This window comes from Oncorhynchus mykiss, chromosome 2, assembly GCF_057628025.1.
Source record: "Oncorhynchus mykiss isolate SJ-2025 chromosome 2, ASM5762802v1, whole genome shotgun sequence".
NCBI classification, from domain to species: Eukaryota; Metazoa; Chordata; class Actinopteri; order Salmoniformes; family Salmonidae; genus Oncorhynchus; species Oncorhynchus mykiss.
The window spans coordinates 91,427,256-91,443,397 of NC_143023.1; the positions used below are offsets into that span (position 1 = coordinate 91,427,256).

The following is a 16,142-nucleotide window of genomic DNA, read 5'->3' on the forward strand; positions in this document are numbered from 1 at the left end:
AGTTCTGGGGCACTTACAGACAATATCTTTGCAGATTCTGAAACTTCAGAGTGTTTTCTTTCCAAAACGGTCAATAATATGCACAGTCGAGCATCTTTTCGTGACAAAATATTGCGCTTAAAACGGGAACGTTTTTTATCCAAAAATGAAATAGCGCCCCTAGAGATCCAAGAGGTTAACACCAATAACCCATCCTCTTAAAAATGAATATAATATTGTCAATCTAGCAACTAAAAGCAACTTTCTGAACAATGTTGTAGTTAGTTTGTAGCTTGTTAGCTAGCTATAGTGGCTTGCGAAAGTATTCTCCCACCTAGGCTTTTTTCCTATTTTGTTGCCTGACAACCTGGAATTAAAATGTCTTTTTGGGGGGTTTGTATCATTTACACAACATGCCTACCACTTTGAAGATGCAAAATATATATTTTTGTGACACAAAGAAGAAGTAAGACAAAAAAACAGAAAACTTGAGTGTACATAACTATTCACCCCCAATACTTTGTCGAGCCACATTTTGTCTCTTGGGGATTTGCACATCCAACCACTGGAATTTTTGCCCATTCTTCAAGGCAAAACTGCTCCAGCTTCTTCAAGTTGGACTGGTTCCACTGGTGTACAAAAATCTTTACGTCATACCACAGATTCTCGATTAGATTGAGGTCTGGGCTTTGACTAGGTCATTCCAAGGCATTTAAATGTTTCCCCTTAAACCACTCGAGTGTTGCTTTATCAGTATGCTTAGGGTCATTGTCCTGCTGGAAGGTGAATCTCCTCCCCAGTCTCAAATCTCTGGAAGACTGAAACATAATTCCATCAAGAATTTCCCTGTTTTTAGCGCCATCCATCATTACTTCAATTGTGACCCGTTTCAAAGTCCCTGCCGATGAAAAATATCACCACAGCATGATGCTGCCACCAGCATGCTTCGCTGTGGGGATGTTGTTCCTGGGGTGCAGAGAGGTGTTGGGTTTGCGCAAGACATAGCGTTTTCCTTGATGACCAAAAAGCTAGATTTTACCAGAGTACCTTCTTCCATATGCTTGGGGAGTCTCCCACATGTCTTTTGGCAAACACCATCGTGTTTGCTTATTTCTTTCTTTAAGCAATGGCTTTTTTCTGGACATTCTTCCATAAAGCACAGCTCTGTGGAGTGTACGGCTTAAAGTGGTCCTATGGACAGATACTCCAATCTCCGCTGTGGAGCTCTACAGCTCCTTCAGGGTTATCTTTGGTCCTTTGTTTGCCTCTCTGATTAAAGCCCTCCTTGCCTGGTCCGTGAGTTTGGTGGGTGGCCCTCTCTTTGCAGGTTTATTGTGGTGCCATATTCTTTCCATTTTTTAAAGATGGATTTAATGGTGCTCCGTGGGATATTCAAAGTGTCTGATATTTTTGTATAACCCAACCTTGATCTGCACTTTTCCACAACTTTGTCCCTGACCTGTTTTGAGAGCTCCTTGGTCTTCATGGTGCCCCTTGCTTAGTAGTGTTGAGATCATGTGACAGATCATGTGACCCTTAGATTGCACACAGGTGGACTAAATTTAACTAATTATGTGACTTCTGAAGGTAATTTGTTGGACCAGAAAACAATCTCACACAAAGACATGAGAGGGAACAGAGGTATAAATAAATGTAGTGTGACTGAGTAATGAAAACCAGGTGTGCAGGGAACAAGACAAAACAAATGGATAAAAGAAAAATGGAGCGACGATGGCTAGAAAGCCGGTGACGTCGACCGCCGAACGCCGCTCGAACAAGGAGGGCCCCCCCCTCCCCCCCTGACGTGCGGCTCCAGCGGGAAGCCGACACCGCCCTCGGGGACCCGGTGCCGCCTCACTGCGGCGACGAACCGCGCTGGTCTTTTGGCGCAGCTCGGCCAGCTGGAGGTGACCATGGGCGGCTTCGCATGTCTCCTCCGCACACCTTATCCATTCGTCCACCACAGGAACCTCGGTCTGACTCTGATGCCACGGTGCCAGAACCGGCTGGTACCCCAATACACACTGAAAGGGGGAGAGGTTAGTGGAGGAGTGGCGGGGCGAGTTCTGTGCCATCTCTTGATTTGTGTGCCCAGGGCACGAACGCCACCCACTCCCCCTGCCCATTACTCTCGGGGTGGAAACTGATCGAGACCCCCAGACATTCAATGAACGCCCTCCAGACTGTCGAAGTAAACTGTGGACCTCTATCAGACACTATATCCTCAGGCACCCCGTAGTGCCGGAAGACGTGTGTAAACAGGGCCTCTGCAGTTTGTAGGGCCGTAGGGAGACCGGGCAGAGGGAGGAGACGACAGGACTTAGAGAAATTATCCACAATGACCAGGACCGTGGTGTTGCCCTGTGAGAGAGGAAGATCTGTCAGGAAATCTACCGACATGTGTAACCAAGGCCATTGTGGAACGGGTATGGGATGTAGCTTACCTCTGGGCAGGTGTCTAGGAGCCTTACACCGGGTGCACACAGAGCAGGAGGAAACATAAACCCGTACGTCCTTAGCCAAGGTGGGCCACCAGTACTTTCCAGTCAGACAGCGCACTCTCCGACCGATCCCGGATGACCAGAGGAGGGTGATGTGTGGGCCCAATAGATCAACTGGTCACGGACAGCAGACGGAACATACCGACACCCGACTGGGGTGGAGCGGGCTCTGTACATAACGCCTGCTCAATGTCCGCATCCAGCTTCCACACGACCGGCGCTACCAGGCACGAGAATGGGAGTCTGATCCATGGGAACCTGATCTGTAGGACAGGGTAAACACAAAACGGGTAAAGAACATGGCCAACCTTGCCTGACGAGGAATTAGTCTACTAGCTGCCCGGATGTACTCCAGGTTTTGGTGGTCAGTGCAGATGAGGAAAGGGTGTTTAGCCCCCTCAAGCCAATGTCTCCACGCCTTCAAAGCCTTAACCACAGCCAACAGCTCCCGGTCCCCCACATCATAGTTACGCTCTGCCGGGCTGAGCTTCTTCGAGAAGAAAGCACAGGGGCGGAGCTTCGGTGGCGTGCCCAAGCGCTGAGAGAGCACGCCTTCTATCCCAGCTTACCCCAAAAGCCCTGTCCACCTCAACCGACCACTGCAGACGCACAGGGCCCTCCTTCAGTAGTGAGGTAATGGGAGCAGCCACCTGGCCAAAACCCAGGATAAATCTCTGGTAGTAATTGGCAAACCCTAAAAATCGCTGCACCTCCTTTACCGTGGTGGGAGTCGGCCAATTACGCACGGCTGCAATGCGGTCACTTTCCATCTCCACCCCAGATGTGGACATGCGATACCCCAGGAAGGAGACAGACTGCTGAAAGAACAGGCATTTCTCAGCCTTGACGTACAGGTCAGACTCCAACAGTCGTCCAAGTACCCTGCGCACCAAGGACATATGCTCGGCGCGTGTAGTGGAGTACATCAGAATGTCATCATTATACACCACTACACCCTGCCCGTGCAGGTCCCTGAAAATCTGATGGAGCATTCACCAACCCGTAAAGCATGACGAGTTACTCACAATGCCCTGAGATTGAACTAAACGTATCCCTCCCGGATACACACCAGGTTGTACGCACTCCTGAGATCCAGTTTAGTGCATTGACTCAAATGCTGTGGCGATAAGAGGTAACCTCACTGTGATTTGATTGAGACCTCTACAGTCAATGCACGGGCGCAGACCTCCATCCTTCTTCTTTACAAGCTAAGCATCAGTATAGAGACAAAGTAGAGTGGCAATTCAACGGTTCAGACACAAGAGGTATGTGGCAGGGTCTACAGTCAATCACGGATTACAAAAAGAAAACCAGCCCGGTCACAGACCAGGATGTCTTGCTCCCAGGCAGACTAAATAACTTTTTTGCCCGCTTTGAGGACAATACAGTGCCACTGACACGGCCGCAACTAAAACATGCAGGCTCTCCTTCACTGCAGCCGACGTGAGTAAAACATTTAAATGTGTTAACCCTCGCAAGGCTGCAGGCCCAGACGGCATTGTTACGGTTTTCTTCGGACCAAAATGCAGCGTGGTATTCTTGAAATATGTTTAATGAAGACGAAAAAACGAACAATACAAAAACAACAAACGGAACGTGAAAACCTATACAGCCTATCTGGTGCAAACTAACACAGAGACAGGAACAATCACCCACGAAACACTCAAAGAATATGGCTGCCTAAATATGGTTCCCAATCAGAGACAACGATAAACACCTGCCTCTGATTGAGAACCACTCCAGACAGCCATAGACTTTGCTAGAGAACCCACAAGACAAAACACACCACATAAATAAACCCATGTCACACCCTGGCCTGACCAAAATAATAAAGAAAACACAAAATATAAAGACCAGGGCGTGATAGGCATAGGCATTCCCAGCCGCGCCTTCAGAGCATGCGCAGACCAGCTGGCTGGTGTGTTTACGGACATATTCAATCAATCCTCATCCCAGTCTGCTGTTCCCACATGCTTCAAGAGGGCCACAATTGTTCCTGTTCCCAAGAAAGCTAAGGTAACTGAGCTAAACGACTACCGCCCCGTAGCACTCACTTCCGTCATCATGAAGTGTTTTGAGAGACTAGTCAAGGACCATATCACATCCACCCTACCTGACACCCTAGACCCACTCTAATTTGCTTACCGCCCAAATAGGTCCACAGATGATGCAATCTCAACCACACTGCACACTGCCCTAACCCATCTGGACAAGAGGAATACCTATGTGAGAATGCTGTTCATCGACTACAGTTCAGCATTTAACACCATAGTACCCTCCAAACTCGCCATTAAGCTCAAGACCCTGGGTCTCGACCCCGCCCTGTGCAACTGGGTACTGGACTTCCTGACGGGCCGCCCCCAGGTGGTGATGGTAGGTAACAACATATCCACCCCGCTGATCCTCAACACTGGGGCCCCACAAGGGTGCGTTCTGAGCCCTCTCCTGTACTCCCTGTTCACCCACGACTGCGTGGCCATGCACGCCTCCAACTCAATCATCAAGTTTGCGGACGACACTACAGTGGTAGGCTTGATTACCAACAATGACGAGACTGCCTACAGGGAGGAGGTGAGGGCCCTCGGAGTGTGGTGTCAGGAAAATAACCTCACACTCAACGTCAACAAAACTAAGGAGATGATTGTGGACTTCAGGAAACAGCAGAGGGAGCACCCCCCTATCCACATCGATGGGACAGTAGTGGAGAGGGTAGTAAGTTTTAAGTTCCTCAGCGTACATATCACAGACAAACTTAATTGGTCCACCCACACAGACAGCATCGTGAAGAAGGTGCAGCAGCGCCTCTTCAACCTCAAGGCTGAAGAAATTTGGCTTGTCACCAAAAGCACTCACAAACTTCTACAGATGCACAATCGAGAGCATCCTGTCGGGCTGTATCACCGCCTGGTACGGCAACTGCTCCGCCCTCAACCGTAAGGCTCTCCAGAGGGTAGTGAGGTCTGCACAACGCATCACCGGGGGCAAAGTACCTGCCCTCCAGGACACCTACACCACCTGATGTCACAGGAAGGCCATAAAGATCATCAAGGACAACAGCCAATCGAGCCATTGCCTGTTCACCCCGCTATCATCAAGAAGGCGAGGTCAGTAGAGGTGCATCAAAGCAGGGACCGGAGAGACTGAAAAATAGCTTCTATCTCAAGGCCATCAGACTGTTAAACAGCCACCACTAACATTGAGTGGCTGCTGCCAACACACTGACTCAACTCCAGCCACTTTAATAATGGGAATTGATGGAAATTGATGTAAAATATATCACTAGCCACTTTAAACAATGCTACTTAATATAATGTTTACATACCCTACATTATTCATCTCATATGTATATGTATATACTGTACTCTATATCATCTACTGCATCTTTATGTAATACATGTATGACTAGGCACTTTGAACTATGCCACTTTGTTTACATACCCTACATTACTCATCTCATATCTATATACTGTACTCGATACCATCTAATGCATCTTGCCTATGCCGTTCTGTACCATCACTCATTCATATCTTTATGTACATATTCTTTATCCCTTTACACTTGTGTGTATAAGGTAGTAGTTTTGGAATTGTTAGGTTAGATTACTCGTTGGTTATTACTGCATTGTCGGAACTAGAAGCACAAGCATTTCGCTACACTCGTATTAACATCTGCTAACCATTACCAATACATTTTATTTCATTTGATTTAATTTACAAAAAATAAACTTTAGGAGGAGGGTGAAGTGGAGGGCCGAATGTACCCCTGACGCAGGGATTCGGCGACATATGTCTCCATAGCCGCCGTCTCCACTTGCGACAGGGGATACACGTGATGGGACGGCAGCACAGTGCCAGGGGTTCCTCTTACAACTTGACCTATACCTGGCCACCGTTCACCCAGCTCCAACTGGAAGGGAGAGAGTGTCCGCCCTCGTCTCATGCCTCTCGGGGAGAGCTCTGGAGTGGGCAAACGCTGTATGGGGAGAAGGAGACGCGGCATTGGACAACTTCGAGGAGAGGACGAGGATCACACACGAGTTTGCACTGGAATAATAACGTGATACATGTGACGGTAGCTAGGGAGCCAGTCAGATAACGTTAGCTAACTAGCTTACAGTACACCTTCGCTTAAGACATGTAGGTGAACAATGAACCTAGCTTGGTTAACAACGTGTATGCTAGCTAGCTAACTACACTTCAGCTTGAAATGAAACCACTTCCTGTCAAAATTAGAAATGTGTAATATCTGAAAATGTAGTTAGCTAGACTATCTTACCTGTATACATCCTCATACATGATGGACGCGTCTTCCTGCCATGCCATGGTTGCCCTTAGTTTGAAGATGTATTCCGGAGACAGGTGTTTTCTCCATCTCTTTAGCTATCATATTTTGATTCCACTGATTTCAAAACTCAAACTCCAGAAAGTTAAGAGCAACACTTATGCAGCTCCACTACATGATACATAAAAAAATCAGCGTTCGACAGGATTACCAACACAGACTGACCAGCTCATATAGACAGAAGCCTTCTATATGGCAGACCAATCCGAACTCCTCTCTTGGCATGTCCAGCTCACTCATTATCTCAGCCAATCATGGCTAGTGGGAAGGTTGCTGACTTTTTATGTGGCTTAACCAACAAGGCTCGTAATTGAAATGTTAAATTTGTTTTTACATATGGCATACACGTTTGTTATTAAGGCACATGAAAGTTCACAGGCATTTCTGTCAAAAACGCATTTTGATAAACCACCGCAAAAAAGTCTCTCCTGTGAAGTCGTGACTTGCAATATTCGCCTAGTTTCACATATGTACTATTGTTATTATTACTACTGAAATTAACTGTATTTCATTAACCTAATTGCATTAAACTGTATTCACTGGAATGCTGTACCACTATCCTGCTTTGGCAATATCTACAAATTGTATTTCATGCCAATAACGCAATCTGAATTTGAATTTGATGTTAACAAGCCAAAGAGACTACCTCCAGAGAGGTAGACAGAGAGAGGGACAGATAAAGCGACAAAGGAAAAGAGAGTGAGGAAGCAGTAGATCATTTGGAGAAATGAATGAATAAGTTGGAGGCGATGTCGACGCTGGTGATCCTCACAGCACTGAGACATTATTGATTTCTAAAGAGAAAATGCATTCTTTATCCACCCAGAGAGCTTCTCTCTCTCTCTCTCTCTCCCTCTCTTTCCCTCTCTCTAAGGAAGTTAGCTAGAGGTAAAACCTGAACTGCAACAAAGGCCTAGTTGCTTTGTCTAGCCCAGCCTAGCCCAGCCCAGTAGCAGCGCCGGTGGTCTAGCGGGGGCTGGTGAACAACACTGGTTGGGGAACCAAAGGCATGTCTCCACCATCTGCTCCTTTTAACAGAATGCTGTGAATCAGCTCTTTAATTTCTGAAGGAGGGAAGTGCAGCGCATCCCCAAAGCTCTTTATCTGCAGGGATGGAAACAGCAGAGAATCAAAACGGAGATGGAAATTTCCATAGATAACCAAAGAAATGAAGCAGTGCTCACTGTTAGTGCTCACGACAAGGCTATGTGGTAAACAGGATAAACCTAACTTTCTGGAACTGAACTTATCAGGTTATTTTACATTCTAATGGCCTGGGTGGAATTTCTCGCATGGGTTGGCAAGGTTTTATCAAACTGATTTTTTTGCACCATCTGAAAATGTTTACCTGGAATATTGAATGCAGTAATGTAATCTGTGTGTGTGTGTGTGAGTTTCAGGTGTGTGTGTGGCTCTGTGTGTGCGTTAAGGTGAAGCTACCATCCTGGGAGAGTGTGTGTGAGTGTGTGTCGCCTGCCTCGGTGCTGAGTGATAGCGCTGCAAACTTATCAGCTCTTTTCATTTCTGGGTTGACACTGTCAGTGAAGGATTTGGAGGTGAGGTGAGTAGCTGTGGATTAAAGATCATATCAAAGCCAGGAAGGGGGAAGATAGGGGGTGAAGCTGCAGTTCCTGGAGATGGGGAGAGAGAGAGCACCAAGTTTCCTAGTTGATCAGAGTTGCAGGGTGGCAGAGACTGTGATGAAGATTGTTGCAAAGTGTGTGGTACGTGCATCAGAGAAATATAATGTATGGCTTTTACATTCAAGGACATCGAGAAACACTATTTTACTTAACTGAGGAAAGTTGCTGTTGTTGGAGGGTGTATAGCAACAACCAACAAAACAATAACAACTCGACTTCTAAAGATATTGTGAGGGAGTTTTGTGAAGGAGTGCATCTTTGGTGCGACAGAAGAAATCCATTTTAATGTTTGAGCTTTACAGGGTTTAGAGAATGAAGAAATGTGTTCCCCTTGGATAGCCATATCCAAGAATCGCTTAGCAATGAGACGATTAAGTGCACACATTAATCCAGGAGTCAGAGCAATCTTGTAATCCACTCAGTATGCTAATTGCCTTTTCTTTTCCAGCAAAGGAGTTTACAGGCCATTAAATGGCACTGAGCAGTTGACAAAGGATAGCCAACATGTTTCTCCACCCACTCTCTCTCTCTATTTCTCTATTGCTCTATTTGTCGTTTTCTCTCGCTCTCTTCCTCTTGGTCGTTCTCTCTCTTCTCTCTCTCTTGTTCTCTATTTTTCTAACTCTCTCTCCTTGTTCTCTCTCTCCTCATTCTCTCTCTTTCTCTCTTTCACACTCCTGCTCTATTTCTTACTTGGATGGGAGCTGTTGTACACCCACACTTCAATTCCCTCAATCTTCTAGGAAGAATACAGAATTGGTATTAGGTATCCCATGTCCTGATCAAATAGCGTGGTTTGAGCTTCAAGGACTTGGGAGAGGTTTCTGCGGAGTGTGGACAGTGTTTCCCACAGCTCTGAGGTTGTAACCAGGGATGTTTCTGCTATTGAAATCCTTGGGAGGTGCCAGGTTTCCTCCAGACGTGACGCTTGGCATTCAGGCCAAAGAGTTCAATCTTGGTTTCATAAGACCAGAGTATCTTGTTTCTCATGGTCTGAGAGCCCTTTAGGTGACTATTGGCAAACTCCAAGGCTGAAATATGCCTATTACTGAGAAGTGGCTTCCGTCTGGACACTCTACCATATAGGCCTGATTGGTGGAGTGCTGCAGAGATGATTGTCCTTCTGGATGGTCCTCCCATCTCCACAGAGGAACTCTGGAGCTCTGTCAGGTCACCTCCCTGACCACGGACCTTCTCCCCCGATTGCTTAGACAGCCAGCTCTAGGAAGAGTCTTGGTGCCACAACTTTGGAAGTATGCTTGGGGTCATTATCCATTTGGAAGACCCATTTGCGACCAAGCTTTAACTTCCTGACTGATCTTGAGCTGTTGCTTCAATATATCCACGTAACTTTCCTGCCTCATCATGCCATCTATTTTGTGAAGTGCACCAGTCCCTCCTTCAGCAAAGCACCCCACAACATGATGCTGCCACCCTGTCAAAGGAATTTAATAATTCCTATATGTGTTCATTGACCAATTCAATTAAAATCACTCTGTCTGTTTCTAAGAATTTGTAAGATCCTTATTTGCATAAAATAGACAGAGACCAGTCTCAAAATTAGCCAATAGCATTTATTCTCGAGAGCGCGCTGCTCATAGAACCCTGTACAACAGCTTATATATCAAATATGACGTCATAGGTTATAAAAGGTATCTCCTCCTCTCGACCAGGAAAAAGCAGGTTCAAAAGTTCATGCCAACTCACTAGCGCACATACATGACCCACAATATATCTGGATTAACTCCTGAAGTCTCACCATAATTTATTACCACTTTAGCAGACAGTTCCAGATACGGAAAACCTGGAGGGGCTCTCGCTGTCTTATTTGATCGCCACAGAGTTCTAGTTGAGTCGGTTCAAACATAGGTTAATGATCCTCTTTGCTTACTTAAGACACACACACACATTCCTTCCTACACAATGGTTATCATTTCCAATTACCCCTTATCCATGCTACATAACCTCTTTCTTAGGAACTAACATTATTAATCAGATATTGTAAAACAGGGTAGAGTTCAATTAGTTACAGTTCTATTTAAATGTAGATATTGCTTCACGGTTGGGTTGGTGTTCTTCGGCTTGCAAGCCTCCCCCTTTTTCCTCTAAACATAATGATGGTCATTGTGGCCAAACAGTTCTATTTTTGTTTCTTCAGACCAGAGGACATTTCTCCAAAAAGTATGATTTTTGTCCCCATGTGCAGTTGCAAACCGTAGTCTGGCTTTTTTATGGCGGTTTTGAAGCGAACCAAACTTGTGGAGGTCGACAATCTGAGGTCTTGGCTGATTTATTTTTATTTTCCCATGATGTCACGCAAAGAAGCACTGAGTTTGAAGGTAGGCCTTGAAATACATCCACAAGTACACCTCCAATTGACTCAAATTATGTTAATTAGCCTATCAGAAGCTCCTAAAGCCATGACATCATTTTCTGGAATTTTCTAAGCTTTTTGAAATCTTAGTGTATGTCAGCTTAGTGTATGTAAACTTCTGACCCAATGGAATTATGATACAGTGCATTATAAGTTAAATAATATGTCTGTAAACAATTGTTGGAAAAATGACTTGTGTCATGCACAAAGTAGATGTCCTAACCGAATTGCCAAAACTATAGTTTGTTAACAAGAAATTTGTGGAGTAGTTGAAAAACTAATTTTAATGATTCCAACCTAAGTATATGTAAACTTCCGACTTCAACTGTATTCTGAACTAAAATATAAACGCAACATGTAAAGTGTTGGTCCCATGTTTCATGTTTCATGAGCAGAAATAAAAGATTGTAGAACGTTTCCATACACACAAAAAGCTTATTTCTCTCAAATGTTTTGCTCCAATTTGTTTATGTCCCTTATAGTCAACATTTCTTCTTTTCCAAGATAATCCATCCACCTGACAGGTGTTGCATAACAATAAGCTGATTAAACAGCATTATCATTACAGAGGCGCACCTTGTGCTGGGGACAATGAAAGGCCACTCTAAAATTTGCAGTTTGTCACACAACACAATGCCACAGATGTCTCAAGATTTTAGGGAGCGTACTATTGGCAAGTTGACTGCATGAATTTCCACTAGAGCTGTTGACAGAGAATTTAATGTTCATTTCTCTACCATAAGCCGCCTCCAATGTCGTTTTAGAGAATTTGTTAGTACGTCCAACTGACCTCACAACCGCAGACCATGTGTACTGCTTCGTGTGGGCGAGCGGTTAGATGATGCCAATGTTGTGAACAGAGTGCCCCGTGGTGGGGTTATGTTATGGGTAGGCATAAGCTACGGACAAGAAACACATTGCATTTTATCGATGGCAAATTGAATGCGCAGAGATACCGTGACGAGATCCTGAGGCCCATTGTCGTGCCATTCATCCGTTGCCATCACCTCTTGTTTCATCATGATGCACAGCCCGTGTCGCAAGGATCTGTACCCAATTCCTGGAAGCTGAAAACGTCCCAGTACTTCCATGTCCTGCATACACAACAGCGCCCTGTGCTCTTCACAGATGAAAGCAGGTTCACACTGAGCACACGTGACAGTCTGGAGACGCCGTGGAGAACGTTCTGCTGCCTACAACATCCTCCAGCATGACCGGTTTGGCGGTGGGTCAGTCATGGTGTGGGGTGGCATTTCTTTGGGGGGCCGCACAGCCCTCCATGTGCTCGCCAGAGGTAGCCTGGCTGCCATTAGGTACCGAGATGAGATCCTCAGACCCCTTGTGAGACCATATGCTGGTGCAGTTGGCCCTGGGTTCCTCCTAATGCAAGACCTCATGTGGCTGAAGTGTGTCAGCAGTTCCTGCAAGAGGAAGGCATTGATGCTATGGACTGGCCCACCCGTTCCCCAGACTTGAATCCAATTGAGCACATCTGGGACATCGTGTCTCGCTCCATCCACCAACGCCACGTTGCACCACAGACTGTCCAGGAGTTGGCGGATGCTTTAGTCCAGGTCTGGGAGGAGATCCCTCAGGAGACCATCCGCCACCTCATCAGGAGCATGCCCAGGCGTTGTAGGGAGGTCATACAGGCACGTGGAGGCCACACACACTACTGAGCCTCATTTTGACTTGTTTTAAGGACATTACATCAAAGTTGGATCAGCCTGTAGTGTGGTTTTCCACTTTAATTTTGAGTGTGACTCCAAATCCAGACCTCCATGTGTTGATAAATTTGATTTCCATTGATCATTTTTGTGTGATTTTGTTGTCAGCACATTCAACTATGTAAAGAAAAAAGTATTTAATAAGAATATTTAATTCATTCAGATCTAGGATGTGTTATTTTAGTGTTCCCTTTATTTTTTTGAGCAGTGTATTTTTGGGATGGTAAAATGTTTTCAGTGTAAACTTAAATGCCTTAAAGCAAATACAAGGTATGTAGGAAAGGTAATGGACCTATATATTTTATAATAATATAATATTTGAAAACTAACAATCACTATAATAAAGCTAGACAGTCAGGGAGAATAAAAAATAAAAAATTCCGAACCAATGGATTTAGCAGAATAGATGTATTATGTTTGAACAAAAGAACACAGCATTAACCATGTCAAAATGCATAGAATTCCAAGAAATGTGCTTAAAAACTGCAACATTTGATTTCAGCTGCAAGGCAAATTAAAAAATGTAGCTACACTGCCAAGATGGGGGCCTCTAAAATTTGATAAAAAATTCAGCCACGGTCTGACTGCTTCCACGCCCCATGCCACAGCCACCTCCTAGACCCTTTTTGGTCCAGAGAACCCATGGTAACTTTGGTCTGTATCTGACCGCAGCACAATACATGAAAGAGAAAGAGAGCTAATGTCTCCTACTATCCCACTCGTTCTCTTTCTCCCATTGTCCCACTATAACTCTCTCTCTCAGCACTCTGTCCTACTCTTTTTCTTCTTCTCTCTCCATACACTGGAGGTTTACTAAGGTAAAGTTCACCATTCACACTGCACCTCCGCCTGCCTACTACTATGTGGTCTTCAAGTGGCCTCCCTCGGCAGCATTGAGTCGACATGATGGATGTTGTTTCAAACCAGGTTTCTCGCTACACTGAAAAAACAGACGTGTCAAAACAAGCTGGCTGGCATTGTATGCAGATAACGATAGTCACAGATTATGATACGATTTGTGCTTTTTGTTCATTTGTGGTGCCAACTGCCAGGGAATGTGACGAATGACTTGAAGTGACAATGCCGGCATGAAGCCTAAACTGCAAATGTGCTCGGTAATGACCAGAGTGTGTTTTGGAGATGCCACTAATGAGTGTGGCCATTAGGCACAAATTACGTTATAAAACCTGAGGAGTTAGGGCTGTTAGGGATGCTAGGGCTGAGTTATGGCTGTTAGGGCTGAGTTAGGGCTGTTAGGGCTATTAGGGCTGTTAGGGCTGAGTTAGGGCTGTTAGGGCTGAGTTAGGACTGTTAGGGCTGAGTTAGGGCTGTTAGGGCTGAGTTAGGGCTGAGTTAGGGCTGTTAGGGCTGAGTTAGGGCTGAGTTAGGGCTGTTAGGGCTGAGTTAGGGCTGAGTTAGGGCTGAATTAGGGCTGAGTTAGGGCTGTTAGGGCTGAGTTAGGGCTGAGTTAGGGCTGTGCTGGCTAGGAGAAATGGCTGCCTGGGAGTTACACCTCTCCATTGATTTATTGGATGACCTCCATGATCAGAAACTGGTTGTCTCTCATATTCATCAGAAACAAACCGTTTCAATACAGGCCTTTAAAGAGAGAGATAAGAGATACTGAAGCTAGCAGCAGCCAATGTTTGTATTTGTTGGGTTCTCCTGTGCAGGGAGCTTACTTCCTTTTGTGATCTCTGTACTGTAATCTAAGCTTTGTCATACATCACATGATAACCTCAGGGTATCTTTTAGCATCTGGAGAGGTGGTGCTAGGTCACTATGTGATGCTCTCTGGCTCCAGGAAGGGAAGGCAGGTCCACGGTGTGTGTGGGTGGGGGTTGGGAGGAAGGAAGGTGGGGCAGTTGGAGGTTGTGTGTGGGTGGTTGAAAACCCAACGTCTCTGCGACTGCTCACTGAATGGAAATCAGGATAGACTCGAAGATGGGGGAGGGATGAGAGTAAAATTTATGAACACGGGCTAAACCGAAATGGATAGTTAAAGGTATGTTCTATTTTTCAGTGGTCCTGAATATTGAAAGGGGGAAAGATATCTCTTAACCATCAGACATATCAGAATAATTGAATCCACTCAAAAGGAAAATGTGAAGTAATTTGGTTTTGTTACCATGAATGATCTTGGTCTAGGGATGCACTTACAGTTGTATTTTACAAAGATGATTCCAATTTTCTTAAGTAATCCCAGCAAACCAACGTTCTGTGAATGTTTCTAGTTCATTAAGGTTGCCCAAAAAGTCCTAATAACACAAACACTGTCAATTTGTACTGATGATTGTACAATGATTGTATAAAACCTTCACTATGTTGCAAGAACATTCCCAGAACACATTTTGCTATTACATTACCTGGAAACCTATTAAGATCCTCAGGGGAATGTTCTGTGGTGGTTGTTATAGATGTAGTGCACAACATTTTTGTGAATGTTAGGATAACATTCCAAGGATATTTAATTTTACCCCCCCCCCCCCCCCAAAAAAAAAAAATATATATATATATATGTCTTTAGGATGTTATCATCTTAATGTTAGATAAAACCCTAACTAGAACTTCATGTGAATGTTAGCTAATGTCCTGCGAATGTTCCTGGTATTCTGCGGTTATACTCAACTCGTTTTTCCTGTGTTATTACTGTATGGTTGCATACCAGCTAAAACACCATTTTAAAAGGTTGGACAGAGCTTATAAATGTGTTCTTAACTGATTTGCCTGGTTAAATAAAGGTTTAATAACAAAATAAAAAAGTTTTAAAACAAGGCTGAAAGACCAACCGAAGGGAAGATCAAACAACTTTGAAAATGAGGTCATTTCCACACATCCTTTGATCTGTCCATTTGTCATGTAGGAGACGAATGGCGTACAGAGGGATCTATCATAGCGACCAGCTTTAAGCCCCCAAAATTACAAACAAACTAAAGGCGAAGGATCGATAGAGAGTGTCTCACGGAATGATGAACTGGCACTTCGGGGTAGGGGAAAATCAATGTCTCTCACTCTCTTTCTTCTCTCTCTCTTTCGCCCTCTCTCTCTTTCGCACCACCACACACTAGTGTTTTACTGTGTGTTTACTGAGTCTGTGTGGGTTTTCTTACCACAGTGATTTAACATCCAAATGTTTATTTTTCCCTCTTCCAGCATCGACACTTTGACCTGTGAGAGAGAGGAGAGTCCTATAATGGCCCATAGGATAAGCAGTAAAAGTAAGTACATCAGGATGGATTTACTATCTTTGTGACCCACTCCCTGGTCTCCATACTGTGGTTCATTAATAGTGGGTTTTAAAATATATACTGTATGTTGATCAATACTGCATTACAATTAGGGCTGTGATGGTCATGGAATTCTGGATGACGGTTGTTGGTCAGCCAAATTACTGTGGTCACCGTTATAATAATTTGTATAGCTCCTGACTGCATGTGCTGCTGCAGAAAGGAGGCATTACCTAGGCAACCAAAGACTCATTTGCTACAACACCTTGCTTGTTTCAGCAAGGAGAAACAAAGTTTCATCATGTTGTAAAGAGTCCATGTAACCGTGGAAATGGACTCAACCACAATA

The 16,142-nt window shown here is 44.8% G+C and overlaps 1 protein-coding gene across 2 annotated transcripts in view; it reads left to right on the forward strand.

The window, feature by feature from the left end:
• Positions 1–16,142, forward strand: part of LOC110499683 (alpha-1,3-mannosyl-glycoprotein 4-beta-N-acetylglucosaminyltransferase C) — a 173,527-nt gene that overhangs the window by 65,966 nt on the left and 91,419 nt on the right. For both annotated transcript variants that reach the window (XM_021576735.3, XM_021576736.3), the window contains exon 2: positions 15,720–15,784. The gene's annotated coding sequence lies outside the window, so the exon portion shown is untranslated. The remainder of the gene's footprint in view (positions 1–15,719; positions 15,785–16,142) is intronic.